The sequence below is a fragment of the Phaenicophaeus curvirostris genome, chromosome 20 (genome assembly GCF_032191515.1).
Source record: "Phaenicophaeus curvirostris isolate KB17595 chromosome 20, BPBGC_Pcur_1.0, whole genome shotgun sequence".
NCBI lineage: Eukaryota > Metazoa > Chordata > Aves > Cuculiformes > Cuculidae > Phaenicophaeus > Phaenicophaeus curvirostris.
Window position 1 is genome coordinate 11,706,268 of NC_091411.1, and position 12,660 is coordinate 11,718,927.

The window sequence follows — 12,660 nt, forward strand, 5'->3', positions numbered from 1 at the left end:
AGGGGGAGACTTGCCTCTCTGTTTTTGTCGCTTGATCTAATGGATGAGTTCAGTTAGACCTTACAAGTGTGATAGTTCTGTTATTCAGGCTGCTGCTCTGTGATCCGGGTGATCTGTACTGCAGGGTGTGAGATGCAGACCGGTGACTAATAGTTCAGTCAAGATCTGGGGGTGGTGAGGTCTCATTGCATGGGATAAATGTTTTCAGTAGTCTGCCAGAATGTCAGCTGCTATTCTCCCTACCTCCTGACACTTGTAAAAGTCTCTTCTTTTGTGTTTTCTTTCACCTTCTACTTTGTCATAGAAGCACAAGCCAGACAAATTAGGTAGCAGTAGCTTTTGTTAGATGCAGAGGTGGTGTCTAACTCTTGTAATTCTGAATTCTTTGTGTTAGTCTTCTGTGTGAAAGAGAAAATAGTGCATGCAAGCGTGCGCAAAAGCTTTGCCTGAAGTGGGTTGGAAAGAGTTGTGCGTCATTGGGGATAGCAGAAGGTACACTTTGCAGCTCCTCAGAGGTGTCAGGAGGATAGGACATTGTCCCCTTGCGTAACCTGTGTGGTAGTTCAGATATGCATCTGGAAGTTAGGTACTAGTGCTGTTACACTTCCCTGTTGCTGTGGATTGGTGTGTCACACAAGTGTTTGGTTCATCCTGTGTATGAAAAGGGGGACAATGATCTGCTGAGGGTTTATGGAGCTTGCTTAGAAACGCTTGCTGCACCTGTCTGGATAATGTATTTGAAACTAGTCTCTGTCATGGAGAAGAATAATGATCTCTCTAGTTTCAAGACTTCAGTACTGCTGGTGCAAACTCCTTTTTGTTTTTCCCTTTTAGATATTCCACCCTTTGTACTGCATTTCCCTCTCAAAGAAGAGCAAGGTGCTTTTACAAGGTGTGTTGAAGATGGTAGGTGTTTTGATCGTGCTTAAATGTTGCTGAGGATATTTCTCTTCATTTGCTAGTAAAAACTGGGAAACCTTTTCTGAGATTCGGAAAAAAATTCCTTTTAATTTATTTTGCATAATCCTGATTAATCTTTACAGACATACTTTTCCCAGCTTTGGTGAGTGAGTGAATGGGGTGTGTGAAGAGTATGAAATGTTTTTAAAGGATTATTTCCTATGGGCACTTCAGTAGGAAGAAGCCAGCATGGTGCATTTGTTGTAGGTATCATTTAATGTAAAAAGGTTTCATTGTGTGTAAAATTGAAGTGCTTTTAAATTATTGGAAAATGTAAATGTGACAGTCAAAGGAAAAGGAGGTTTTCCTGTTCCTTTTCAGCGCTGCTGCATTGTGCATCTTGCAGTTGGTAACCAGCCTGCATATCAGCCCTCCCACTGGATTACAATCTTCCAGGCGTCTGCTGCTCTACCCTGAAGCACAGCTGCTCTTCCCAAGGGACGGGCAGGATGCAGGCAATGCTGCTTCTCTGTTCTGTACTCACTAATTGATCTCTGGCTTGGTGACTTCCAGCAAGGTCACAGAGCTGGCAGCTACAGAAACACTGTTCTGGGGAAAATTTAAAGGGGAAGAGCAGAAGTGCCTGGCATGGGATATTTTACTAGTTTTAAATTCGTAAATGTTTTTATTTTTCTGATCTTATTGTTTGCTTCTGCAGAGTCTGAAACTTGGAAAAAATTGCTCCCAGAAGTTTGTCCATCGTGACCTGTTCACTCAGTTTGTGAGTAATGCCCTGTCCCGAAAATCATTCTGTTCTCTTTTTGTGGTTCAGCTGCTGTCCCTGTTCCAACAAGGCATCAGCTTTTCAATTATAGTTCGGGTCCTGCAAAGGCAAAATTATTTCTGAGCAAGAATAGGGCGATGTTCTCAAATGTCTTTCTGTGCAGAAGACTGGTTGTACTGGCCTTTAAAGGCATCCATGAGTGTGCTCTGCAAAAGGCCTTGAAATCATACACGCTGCTTTCTCAGAACTGGCTCTGATTAATGCCTGTTCTTTATTATTTGAAAGGGTATGGAAATTTGGGGTTAAAAAACCCCAACAACAAATAAACCTAAACTGTCAGTCTCCAAATGCCATAGCCTGTGTTGCTCATTAAACAACATGCGAGCAGTGCTCGCTGTCTCTGTCATTGTTACAGTAATGCCCTTTTTATAACGCTGTGAATGCTGGGGCTGCGCTCAGCAGGTAGCGTCACAATGAACACGGCCTCTGTCCAGGGCTGCACGCTGTCTGTTACCCTGCTCTGCTCGAGCCATGCGAAGGATATTTACATGCTGGTTTTAAAGCTGTGTAGCATGCTGCATGCATCTAGCGAAAAAGTGTGAGAACTGCAAATAAAAAGATGCATTAGCAAAGCTTAAGTACTTAAATACTTGAAAAGCAGAAGAGTCTACAGGGTTTGAATAAAGGAAATGGTCCAGACTGCATAAATACAAGGCTGTAATACTGAGGGCAGAATTAAGCTGTATGGCACTATAAGGGTTTCATGAATGATGTGACAGGGACTGAAAAAAGGGGTTGGTTGTCCTGATGAGACTTGCGTATACTAAAAATACAGGGATCTTCCCAAAATTTTTATGAAGATACAGATCTGTTCTGGCAAGAAGCTGGAGCAACTGATAGAGAAGGATTGACAGATGGCCGATTTTTCTAGGTCTTTGGGTGGATGCGCAGGGCAGCGCTGTTGTCGTCATTGCTTCAGAGCATGGATACCCTGATGCTAAGAGCCATGACAATAGATAATAAACACTGTAAAGCATTTGCTTTCTGTGAAATCCTGCTTGTAAATTTTTGTTTGTACCTGAACTTTTCCAAAAGAAGGATTTGGAGGAATTTGGCAAGTCCTGGGTTTATCGTGTTAAATTTGTATTTTTCAAGGCTTTGTGCCCAATAATGAGGCAAAAGAGAAAGGTGCGCTTCCCAACTGACTTTTGCAACATTGGAGGCACCAAATGTGCCATATACAGGTCTAAACTAGATGTGTCAGGAAATAGAGGAGCAGATGTATGGAATAGGAAACACAAATAAAAGTAGGTCTTGGTATGAGAGAGGGATAGCAGCTATGGTAACTCCCTACCTGTGTTGGAAGAAATGGAGATCCCACAGCTCTAACAGCTGTGACTTGGGTTTGGAGAATATTCGTGTAATGGATGAAAGAATAATATTCTAAATGATGTAGTTCTGAATTAATGGAAGGTTGGCAGATAGTCTGTGCAGTCTCTGCAATAACTGTTTCTGTTGAGGATTTGTAAATTGTGTTAAATGGTTGGTTCATCTCTTACACACACGCAGTGACTGCCTGCTCTGCTTGTAACCCAGATTGATTTCTTCATGGGATGGTAACAAAGTGATAGTTTTTCTAGATTCTGAAACATCTTGTTGTGTTTGTGCTTTGTCCGTGTGTTCATTTAGAGTGTCAGAAGAGGGCCACAGAAATGGGATAAATGCATATTTTGTAAGTAGAATGTTCCTGTTTGATGGAGTGCAGCTGGCATGCACAGAGCCGGGTCGTCTGGATGGATTTTGTTTAATTGAAGTTTTATGAAATGGTTTATACTAAGATGGTCTTTAATTATGTCTGTGTTTCTAGATTAGGATTTTCTTGTGTGGGCAAAGCAAACACTATTAGGTGAGATTATCATTATTCAGAGGGTTTGTGATATTTATCTCTGACGTTAAACGCCTGTGGTTTATAATCTCTGTCTGGAACTTCAACTCGTACAGTCTGTCCAAAGCTTCCTGTCAGCAGAAAGAGTTGATAAAAGTTACTTGTCCTTAAAGAGCCCTTTTCCTACTCCTGCTTTTGTGACTATTGTATAATTAGCAGTATTCTGCCTTGGAGCGTGGCAGCAGCGATGTTCTGCAGCTGTGTGTGTAACTTATTCTGAATGGCCTTGTGGAATTGGAGGCTGGGGTGACGAAGAGTAAAGGCTGGATACTGCATTTGTAGGGGCAGAAAGAGTCCGGTGCCCAAGACTTCTCTTGTTGTTAGACCTTACAGCTTTGCGCTGGGCAAAGCCACTGGAGTCACAAGCTGCCCCTGTCGTGGGATGGAAGGCTATGGCCGTAGAATCAGCACTGTTGCAGCATCTTTAGGGAATGACATCTGCAGCCTCCTCAGAAGTGGAATGATAAGCAAGGTTTATGAAGTGGACACTCACAAGCACCTGTAGAATATTGTTTATTCATCTTGTGAACCAAAGCACAGTAACATTTATAGTTGCTCTCGGTAAGCTAGTAGAGGAATTATCAGCTGAAGACTCAAAGATCAGATAGGACGTCTTTGCAAGAGGAGTGTAGAAGCAAGCCCAATTTGATTATTGTAGCAAAGCCATTTTCTGTTTATTGTGAGTTGGTTCAGAACTCTTAAGCTCTTTCTCTTCCAAGACAGCTGCTGGTGTTCGATGTTTGAACTTGTGTGAGACATGAGACCACAGAGAGGAGCCAGAAAATGAGAGTGCTAAATTGTCAGGAACCCCTGAGCTAATGAATTGATTTGATACTGTTTATTCTACTAGAACTCAAAGTGATTAATTGAATAAATGTTTGAGTTTGAATCTTTCATTTATCTATAAATATGTATAGTAATTAATGAGGAGACGAGAAATAATCTTAAGAGTCACCTTGGGCAGAGAATAAGCATGCATGATGCATTCCTGGGAAGCAGCAATGTAGTTCTGGTATCGAACCTCTGCCGCCAAGTGGCGATTGGACTCCACTGCCCATCACAGACCCCACCAGAGGAGTCTGACTGCGGGGCTGCACTGCTCATCAGTAGGCCAGCGTTGTCGCCCTTTCAGGGAAGGTCAATGTGCCTAAGGGAAGGACAAAAGCCAAATACTCTTCATGCAAAATTAGACCTGGAGTTCCCAAAGTTTTCCCAGCACAAAGCAGACATCAGCCTGCGTGTGGGACTCTGTGTCTGAAGCTGACAGCTGCTGTTTGCTGCTTGAAACTGAGCTCTGGGGAGTGGTGTTCAGCGGTTTGCCCGGTGCGAGGTACAGACCCAGCCTGATGAGGTGTTGAGGTGGTAGAAGTGGAAGAGCTTTTCTTGTTGATGTCTGACTGTTGAAATGTGTCAGGGCAGACCAACCTGTAAAAATGTCTAAGAGAATTAATTACTTATCTGCTACCACTTCTCTAAAAAGCATTTATTTATTTTTCCGTAATACTGAACTGTGTGTTTAAAATGAAGAACATAAAACAAAAGCTAATGAGAAGAAGGGAACGGAATTAAGAATAGAACACAGGTGCCATTATACTAATGGCTTATTTGTATAGGTACACATTCATTATAGATCCACTATAGGGAGCAATGGAAGAACTTGATATGCTGTTAGTTCAGGTGTTCTCACCACTGTGTGTGTAGTCTTAGCATGACAACCCCAAAAAGCCAACCAGAAGCTGACTTTTGTTTCTAATTGACACTACAGCTGGATTGTAGGACATGAAAAGAATTGATTAATTTCCGTCCCTCATGAATATGGTAAAGCTGTAAATTCTGGATTTGAGTGGCAAAACCAGCCATGGTTTTCAACAGAGCAGTGAAATTGCTGATTAGGTAAGTCCCAGAATAATCTGAACAGTTCTGGGACCTGCCATATGTTACTAACCACTGACTCATATTATAGGCATAATGTATATTCTGTATTTAAACACTTCACATTGAATCAGTTGGGTCTTAGAGGCTTATAGGTGTAAAGTACCTTTGTATTTAAACAGTATTTGGGCTAAGTAAGCGTACAGCAGGGTGTCGGAGGAGGTTTTTGCTTGCTAGCAATGTAAATGTATTCTTCTGGGGAGGTACAGGATGTTTCTCGGGCCTGTGGGACAGCTTCTTGCAGTGAGAATGGGTGTGCGGAGTCTCTGGGGATCATAGGATTCCATGAAACTGGAGCAGACCTGTTATAGGGAAGAGTCATGTGATGAGATACTATTGCTTTGTGCTGCTTCTTTCCACCAGAATTCCTGCATGCCCTCTGTTCCATACATAATTCAGATGCAATACATAATTAAAAGACTATAAGCTCACACTTACTTTCATATATTTAATTACTTGGGGAGCTAGAGGTGGTGTTTGCCCTGGCCGTGCTTTGGCTTTGCCTTTTTCTATGTCTGTTGAAGCAGTGGGGCCGACAGCTGGATCAGTCAGCAACTGTTGGGAACCACTGCTGAAAGGCTAAACCGGTGCCGACCGTCAAGTCTGGTTTTATGTTAGAGAAAAGCTATATAACAAAGTCTAACTCTCCATAGAAAGCATTTTTTAGGTGCCATGGGCTTTTTGTTTTGAACCTTCGACATGTAACTTTTTGTGTTTAATCACCACCAAGCAGTGTTTGGATAGGAGCTGCTCAGAGCGACTGTCCGTGTTGTTGCAGCCCACTCAGGCCCTGAGGGAGACCCATGGACAGAAAGGAGTCTTGGATTTCTTTGAGCAATCAGACTTGCCAGATACTGTGGTTTGTTGTGGTTGCTGGGTAATGGATGGAGAAATATTGGGAAGATCTGTTCAAAGAACCTTCTGTTAAAAAAGATCTGCTCCGAGATTTCAGGGAAGTATTTGGGTAAAATGCTGCTTCTCCCTGCCCTGAGCACCAGAACTGTGAAGGAAATGTAACTTCTGTTGAGTGTGAGGTAGAAATCAATATCTGAAACATCCTTCAAAACCAGAATTGAAGCTAAAGTCCTTTTACAGCTCCTGGCAGAACGAGCCTCCTGTTTAGTTGAACAAGTTGCCATTTACAGCAGTGTTAATAAAGGCTCTTCTGGCAAAAAGACTAAAATGTAACATCTCCAAACCTTTTTATAGATACAACAGCTGTCCTCAAGGTCCATACTGCTCAGTTAAACCCTGCCAGTGTGTTTTGTGGTGGTGATACACAGTCTTTGGTATCCACATTAAGCCTTTTCCATAATATGTTGGTAAAATTTAGTTCCTTTCACTTACAGAGCGTTTTCTCTTCTCTACTTTCCATCTTCTTTTTTTCACCTGCTTGTGGGTGGAAACAGCCAACGAAAGCATTACCCTGTCACTCAAGCTCTCTCAAGAGCTCCACTGCTCAGAATCTGCACGAGTACTCTTGTGAGCAGTATCCCGCCAGGGGTGATGGCAGCGTCAAGCTGTTGCTCTGCTGCTGTGCCACGTGCGGTCGTTGGCCTGCCCAGCTCTCCGCCCTGCCTAGCTTCATGGCGTGGGTCACCAGCCCATCCTTGGGGCCCTTCCCTCTCTGTGGTTCAGAACCTGTGCTTGTTCACTGCTTACCCCAGCCTGCAGTAACTGAGGCGTTTTTCTGACAAGGCATTACAGACAGGATTTCACAGACGATAATCTCCAGCACAGGGCCTCTTGCTTTATTCCTTTTTTTCTTTGCCACACTTTGCTTATGACGCCTCCATCTGTTTTACTCTTCTGTGCTCATGTTGCTGCTGTGAAAAAAATAAAATGCAGCCACATCTTTCCTTCTCTCTAAAGACAGAACAGATGACATAAAAGTTCTCTCAAAGCTTGCATCATCTCATGTTTCTATCTCACTGGACAGGTGTTATTCAGGACTTACTCTCTCTCCCTATAGTTTTGCTGACCTTTGGCAATCTCATGGTCATTGCAGTCTGTTGAAACATAGGACTGAGCTTCCTAGCAGCGTGTTCCCTGTGGGGCTGAACCAAAGCCTGCTGTAATTGCTAGATATCTTTAATTACTTCACTGGGCTTTGAGTCAGATGGTAAGAGTTACAGGTTACACACGAATAAATAACAGATCTAACTACACTGAGCCCCAAACCTGCTTTTCACTGCTTTATTTTTCCTTCATCCCCACTTATTTCTTTCCTTTTTCCCCCTCACTACTGGGAGACCAAATAAGCGGTCTTTATCCTGATACTGCCTTTGGGACCTGGGGAAGAAGAGTGCCGTGCCTCTACGATTCATCTGTTCCCTTGCAGATGAAAGTTACAATATTCAGAAACTGAGAGACTGGAGAATGTACAGAAAAAGCCCTTTCTGTATCCACGAATTCGTACTGCATTTCACTTGCGTCTCAGTTCTTCAATAGCAGGGACCAATCTTAATGATTCTGCACTGATGGAGGATTTTGAGTCTGTGTTCTGTCTTCCAAAGAGGGGCGTGGTGTGGACCGTGCACATACTTGTTCTTGAGCTGCCTTTTACCTAAGCAATTCACATTAATTTAAGCACTTCAAATTGCTGAGTTAATATTCTTGATCATGTTAACATCATCTGGTTTGGGAGCTCCTGTGTTTGCAGTTCCGCGTGTGAAGTGAAGGGAGAGTGCTCTGCTGTGGAATGGTGCTGATGAGCAATTGGGGAGTGGCAGAAACCTGAACCCCGAGGAAATGCAGCTACAAGAGCACACCTAGTCAGCTACTCTTCAGAGTGAGGCTGTGTGACAGGAAGGGGCAGCATTTCTGTTACGTTTAGCACAGGGCAGTCTGCATCTTCCACTCAACACTTAAGTTTGCAAAAAATCTTTGGTTTTTCTTAATTGCTTCTGTGCCGTATGAACTGTGGTTTTCCATGCTGTGTACACAGTGTTCGCTGTTGCCTTCAACATCATGTTTGGTTTGGTTTTCAGGATATGAATGTATTTTCTTTGCTCTGTGATGGCAGTACAGTGGGTCACGAAGATGGGGCATTATTTAGGGCTGAGCTGGGCCATCCTTTTCCATGGATTGTTAGGCAGTTGCATCTGCTACCTCTGCTGATCCCATCGGCTGGTCCTGAAGCACGGCCTTTGGAAAGGCACCTTGATAGGAAAGGAGGTGCTGTGTTTGCTATCTGTATCACCTCGGCAGGAGAACAGCGCCATTACAGTGCTGTAGAGCGTGATATGAAAAGGGTAATGGTCAGAGGAGACGCAATAACAGCTCCATCAAATATTGATAAAGTAGGATTATTAATTAGAGCAGGGGTGTAGGATTAAAATGTCCCTTGAGTTTCATTCCCATTTGATGTGAGACTGTGGGTTTGCGGTCAGAGAGTGGGAAGCTCAGGACAACAGGAATCTCTTGTCATCTCTTCAGTGTGTTTGCCTAATGTCCTTAGTAGTTCAGTGGATACATGAGCTCTGGTCAACAGCATCACGGAATTATGGTGTGCTCCTATGATGGCACTGCTGATAATGAACTTTCCAATGGTCTTAGTGTAGGTGAGTCTGTTTTGTAGCTTGTAAAAAAAGAAAAACACCTCCAAACAAGCTGATAATTTGCTGTCCTGTTATCCTGGAGTCTCGTCCTTGAAAGAGCTCTGTGCTTTTGTGAGGTGGTGAAAACACTGGATCAGTACTGTGGAGCAGAGACCATGTGCTGTTGGAGTTTCAGCCCTGTAGTGCAGAGTGGAGGATAGCATTTTGCTTTTGATGGCGTCTGTAGTGCTGAACTAAACAGATATCAAAGCAAAGAGAGTGAATTGAATTTCCCAGTTACACAGCTCTTGTTTAAAAAGGAGCTTTCAGATGTCTTGCATTTAAAAAAGACACTGCAGGTTAGAAATGAGATTTCCTTTTAAAACAAAGTCATATCAGTACTGCTAATAACAGCTGAGGTAATTAAAATAGAAAGAATTTCTATTCTAATTTCTCTTGAACAGTGTTTGCATTCTCTGCATCACTGGTGTTAGTTTTTCTTTTCCCACAGTTTTGCTCCACTGGGACAGTGCAATAAGGATTTGTTTTCCTCTTTAGGTGCTTCCTGGTTCTAATAGTCTACCTAGAAGAGGTGGTTTAGACCTGTTATAATTACACAAGTTCTGTAAATGCATTCATGCATTCTTCCATTCCTGTGCACAAAGAGTGCAGTCTTGGCATCCCTCAGTAGGTGTCTGTATGTGCAGCAGCATTTTAACATTCCCTGTGTGCCCCAAGGCTCTTTAAACTGATAAAACTCTGACTTACAGTATCTTCTCTTTTTCTTTTTTCTTACCACCCCCCTCCACCCCACTTTCAGTGTTTCCCTGCTCTCTCTGGAGCCATTAGATGTTCTGACTGTGCACTTCAGGAGATCAATATGCTTTTGGTATTCAGAGGCATTATCATTCCACGACTGTATGACTAGTATGTATTAATCCTATTAACATCTGCTCAGAATTCGCAACATCCCACCACAGCGAACAGAGAATGACCGCTTTGTCCTTGGTCAGGCTCTGCAGATCTGGTGCCTGACACCTGGTTTATTGTTGACCATATTCCATTTCACTCTACTTTGTTTTGACCTTATTCCACCCTGGAAGCTCAGTTTCAGCTGAAGATGGATGCATGAATTGGGAAGCATTGTGTCCATTGCTGCCATGGCAATTCCTGTGCATTACTGCCCAGATGAGTTATTTGGCCTCTCAATTGTTGGAGCCTGTTCTGACCTAACAGTGAGTTTCTCTCAGCCTGCAAGGATGTGCTCACCATTGAAACACCATGTCTGTAAAGCTATAGAAAAAGACAAGAGATCAAATCCTCTGCTGGGCAGAATTGGCAAATCTCTGTCCTTACTGGCTGTCATAATGGAGCTTTAAAGTCGTGGAAAGAGGATGACCTGTGGCTTTGAATTCAGTGTTAACTCCGGTGGGTATTTGGTGGTGGGAATCCAAAGTGTCAGCTTTATGACTTTTGACAGAAAATGCCAGTACGGTTAAGTTCCTGAGGGGGAGTAAACAAGGAAATTGGAGTTAAGTGCGTGTCAGCGCTGGAGTTAATAGCTGTTCTTTCCATGTTTCTTCCCTTAGTTCTTGGGAAGCTTCTAGATTCATCCATTTGTACAACCTCATAAGAATCCTCATGCAACTCTAATGAGAGTTATTCTTGCTTTTCTGCATTATTGTTGCTTTTCCCGAAACAATTGTAATCCTGATGAAGCTCCCGTTGTGCTTTTACCAGGATTTACCAGTGTTCTGTTCCTATGGTTGTGCTTGGAATAGGTTGGAAAAGTTTAAAGCGGGTCCCTGTGTGTTTTCTTCGCTCTGTTGTGGTGACTTTCTGCTCTAAGTTTGTAAGTGCTCGCATGATTATGGACTCTCTGGCTTCACACTTTGCTGCTGTTGCTTCACCTTCCCACACCTCAGGCCTTTGGCAGTGCTGTCACAGGGCTGATTGCTCTTGAATTCCAGCAGGAGCAAGCAAGGCTCTTGGCTTAAAGGTGTTCTCTGCAGTAAAGCGCACAGTCCAACACCTGGAACTGCACCGTCCCTGCAGACTCAGTCTGTTGCCATCACAGCTGCCAGACTTGGGTGTCACGTTTCTTTTTGCCCATTGTAGCGAGAAAGTCATATTGACCTTGTGCAATGTCATGTGTTGTGTATATGAATGTTGATTGTATCGTGTATATGAGTGTTGATTGTATCGTACTTGAACTTCTTGATTATAAATCAAGACTATACACTGTGTTTTAATTCAGCATGCTGTGGAAGCTTCATTTCTCTCTTTTTCAGAGGCCGCTGAGAAGATTTTGTTTCAGACATACTGATGAGCTCCTGTGCACGTTCAGCACACCAACAAGGAGAGATAAAGACTCAAACACTTGTGTTGCAGATCAATATCACTTTCCGCAGGAGCTAGGCTTGCCTGCTGTTGCAAGACATGAAGTAGAAAATGTGCATAAGCTGTGTTCCCTGTAAGAAGTGAGGCAAACTAGGGCTTCCCTGCAGTCGGAGAGAGTGGTGAAGCCCTAAAAACCCCAGCCTGCTCTTCTCTCTGGTCTAGTTGTGCAATGGAAGTGGATGTGAGGGATTAAGCCTTATTTAAGTCTGCAAGGTTCGTGGAATTATGGTGAGCATATACTTTGAATTTGGTTTTTTACTATGTCTTTGAAATAAAATCTAGAATTACTGATATCTTTAGGCCTGTAACTGATCACTCATAAACCTTTGCTATTCTGAAGTTGGGAAAATGCTTTGTGTAATGGTACAGTTCACCTGTGTATTTGTCCTAACTGATGTTGAGCACTTTTCAGCAGGGAATGTATATTTCCATGGCATCTAAGCATCCCTAGTCCTTGATTTTAGTTTGCAGCAATGCAGCAGTATTAACAGAGAACGAGAGCATTAACTGACTGTGGGATTGTCTCTCAGCTTGGATTGTTCTGATCTGACAGTAGTGCTGCCAAAGGAGCACTGATGTCATTGGTCATCATCAAAACCTTTCTATGCCAGAAAGAAACAGTCAGGAGTACAAGTGCACATGCTTATTAAGTTAAATTTATTGAATTACATGATATTTTCTTTTATTAAAGAGAGATCCACATGAATGGAGTGGTGGAAGAATTGTTGCCAGTGTGGTGACAAGTTAATTAATCAAGTCCTGGTTATGAAATAAATTCAGTGTTATTGGCACTGGGATTAAGTGCCATTTGAAAACGATGAGAACAAGCTTGAATGGTGTTAACAATTATGTAAAGATCTGTATTTGTCATTCTTAAAGATTTGTTAATTGGAAATACCAGGATTTAGTATCTCAGCAAGATGAAATGTCTGCCTGTGTGCCTGTGCGTGCTGTATTGATCCTTGCAAGGCTGCCAGACATTCTTACCCCTGTGACAGCAGAGCCAGCCACTTTTGCACACCCAGTTTAGGTAAGGCCATTTTTGTGGGGCATCTGAGAAGAAGAAACAATTGACTCCTGTGGGAGCTTCTGTCTGTGAAATGTTCTTAGAACAGAATTTAACTGGATGTATTTGCTGCTCCGTGTCACTGTGACCCAGG

General features: G+C 42.8%; 1 protein-coding gene across 2 annotated transcripts in view; it reads left to right on the top strand.

Moving 5' to 3' along the window:
* The window catches only part of CRB2 (crumbs cell polarity complex component 2), a 62,490-nt gene that overhangs the window by 9,480 nt on the left and 40,350 nt on the right, over positions 1 to 12,660 (top strand). The window contains exon 1 of one of the 2 annotated variants that reach the window (XM_069873508.1): positions 1,662 to 1,681. The exons of the other annotated variant lie outside the window; for it this stretch is intronic. The gene's annotated coding sequence lies outside the window, so the exon portion shown is untranslated. Of the gene's footprint in view, positions 1 to 1,661; positions 1,682 to 12,660 lie in introns of those variants that run through there. 2 annotated transcript variants of the gene reach the window in all.